The 3,053-nt window shown below is 36.6% G+C and overlaps 1 long non-coding RNA gene across 1 annotated transcript; it reads left to right on the plus strand.

Moving 5' to 3' along the window:
• The first annotated feature begins 1,500 nt into the window (after positions 1-1,500).
• Positions 1,501-2,405, plus strand: LOC128517133 (uncharacterized). Its single transcript, XR_008356793.1, has 3 exons — positions 1,501-1,627; positions 1,828-2,096; positions 2,362-2,405. It is a non-coding gene; the product is annotated as an uncharacterized LOC128517133 (long non-coding RNA).
• Positions 2,406-3,053: the final 648 nt, after the last annotated feature.

Raw genomic sequence — 3,053 nt, forward strand, 5'->3', positions numbered from 1 at the left:
ATTTTTAAACAAATGTTTTCTGCAAAGTAACAGATCCTTTCTTGGTGCTTGTTGTATTTCAATTTAAGAAATATGAATTCATTTGCTGATTCACAACAGTCACATAAATGGTCACACTACATTTTCTTGTTAAATGTTTTACTATACTGTACAGACACTAAGCTTAAATGGCTGCACTAGTTTTTTTTTTTGTTGTTTGTATTTTTTCTTCTTTAATACAGGCGTATTCATTAGAACAAGTTATTACACAGATATATTCAGACGAGTTGTTTTTTCTATCATGTTTTATGTAAGAAAACCAATTTTGTTGGTCATCCAAAAAATCATTTTTATTTTAAAAAATATCATTATTGGACTTTTTTTCAATGCATTTTAATAAACAAATTTGGTGTGAAAAGCATATTTCTTAAGAACTTGACTACAGAACACCTTTAGTCATACATGTACTGTAACCTTCATCATGCATTGTTACCTTTTTATTCACTGGATTTTATAGTTAAGGGACTTAAGTCTAGAAGTTGGGTCTTTTAACCATCATATACTGAGAAGTTGGTCTCAACGAACTGCTGAAACTTGGAGTCATATTTAGGGCCTTTGCTGTTGTGTAGAAAAGACAAAACCAGGGATCATTTTAACTTTATATAATGAATTTATTGAATTAATTTTAAAGAAATAGCTTTAGACTTCAAAACATTAAAATCATTAAAACATCTCAGTAGCTCCCAATCCAGTGAAATTCCAAGGATAAGATTGTGTTCCTTTGATCAACTGAACACAATCAGGTGCAGTAAACAATAAATGGAGCTGCAGCCAATCAGAACAGACTTGTTGATTAGTTTAAGCACTTAAATAGCAGGTCTTTTGATGGAAGAATTTCTTGAGTGGAGGGAGAAGTTGTCAGTGTTCAGGTAAGAAACAAAGAATAATGACATGCCTTAATATCTGTAGGGTGCAGGTAGTGGGTGTTACTGGTTGTTGTAAATGTTTGTTTAATAAGCTTATATGTAGGACTTGGTTAAAACCATCACTGTTTTTCATGCAGTTATCTTTGTAAATCTTGAGCAGACTGGCACCCTTTAACAGCTTATTAATGAGTCTCTATTCCCCAAAATATGGTTGTGATGCAGCATTTCTAAACATGTTTCTCTTTTGTGAATATAATGTTTACAGGTGGTGAATGTGGGAGTATCGGGCCAGAGGCATCAGGAGCAGAGTGGCAGGCTACGGCTTTCTCGAAGGTGCATCGATCGAACAGGTGGATATACCTGTAGGTGTCCCATTTGTGGTCAAGTGTATGCTAATGTAGCCCAGCACCCAAGGTCCACAGAAAAGGTTACTGAACCAACTGACTCTGCTCTTTTACCCAAACTTTCTCACTGACAGTAAGTATCCTGTTTTCTTTTTTCTAGGCTTCATTTGTACCTGCATCTGATGCACAATTTGCTTAAATGCCCATTTTGTTTTAAAATAATCTGTTTAATTTCTACAGCTTTACTTTGAGACAGCAGTAGCCTGCTTCTGATGCCTCTGGCCTGATACTCCTACATCCACCACCTGTCCAGTCCAATTCTGCAAGGCTAAATACATTAGACTAGACAAGCACCTGCAAAAAATCCACAAACTTGAGGTATGTTTGAAGTTGGTCTCTAGGTGTTTGTGTATTGGGGAGGTAGCTCTAAATCTAACCGCCATTAAAGCTTCTGTGCTCCTTATTTTGGTCTTGTGTTCAACATGGGATCAGAAATGCTGTATTTATTTATTCATGCTCACTCTGTAGGCAAGTGTTAAAATGAGCTCAAGTGATTAACATTACATTTGTATTTTCAGAAACCTACCATCACTCTCTACATGCAGAGAGGATAGATGTTACAAAGGAACTGGCACTCCTGAGAGCTTCAAGCCCGCTCTTCAAGCCACACCAAATGTGTGCCTCCTTCAAAATCTAGTCAGGCCCAGAAGAGGGCATGAGTTTGCCAGCCCAAATTTGTCTTCTCCTTATCACTCTGCAGTCAAAACTCCCTGTCCACATTCCACTCCAAAAAGGTTTCCTCCTTCCAAGTCTCCCAGCGAGTCTCCCAATGAGCCTGGTGCTTAAGGTATGCATTTTCACTCTGTCAGCAAAATGGCTGATGCATACAAGTCTTTGTCATATATATATATATATATATATATATATATATATATATTAACAGATCTGCTTCACATACTTTTTTATTTCAGGCAGTTAAAACAAACATGTATATTTAGAATTTGGATCTTTGCTGTTTGTGATAAACAATGTGGTTGTCACAAATCCAGATACTTTGAATCAATGTGTAAACTCTAGAATGCTTAAACAATACTTTCATCTTTTTGCCACAGAATCAAAGGATCACAGTTCGAGGCCCTACTGGTGTAAGAGCACCATAGCTCTTTGGCTTTTTTTTTTTTTTTTTTTTTTAAACCCCTTGGATGCAGGATACCTTAAGCACAGGAAGTGTCCGGGAAGATCACTCAATAAACTCAAACGTCATGGAACCAGTAAGGTGAAGAGGATGATATTCTATCAGCCAAGTCTCTTTGAAGCCACCTCACAAACACCTGGTAATTGCAAATTACTTTATTAAACTTTACAAGTAAATTTTTTTTTTTTTAACAGCAAAAGACCTCAGGTTTGTCAATTGTAAATACTTTGGTTACACATGACTAATTTCTATCATTATCTTCTTAAACTGAAGGAACCCTGGGTGAAGTGGGACGAGGAGTAAAATTGAAGCATGGGGAGAAGACATACAAGAGGAGGTTTTGGAGAAAAAAGAACTGAGGATGAAGGAGCAGAAGCAGACTTGTAGGAGAAGGTGAAGCAGGCATAAATAGTGATTTTGCAGGCTCCGAATGTTTTGTCCTTTGTTTTGAGGCCTATAATGTCTGTTTAATAAAAGTTCATATTGACACAACTGAGTTTTTATTACTGATGTGTGGTAGAAAAGTATGCACTACACAAGTTTGGGATCACTTCCTACCTCCATGGTCATTCCTGATTATTTCTACATTGTAAAGCTATGCCACAGGTG

The sequence above is a fragment of the Clarias gariepinus genome, unplaced genomic scaffold, assembly GCF_024256425.1.
Source record: "Clarias gariepinus isolate MV-2021 ecotype Netherlands unplaced genomic scaffold, CGAR_prim_01v2 scaffold_36, whole genome shotgun sequence".
NCBI lineage: Eukaryota > Metazoa > Chordata > Actinopteri > Siluriformes > Clariidae > Clarias > Clarias gariepinus.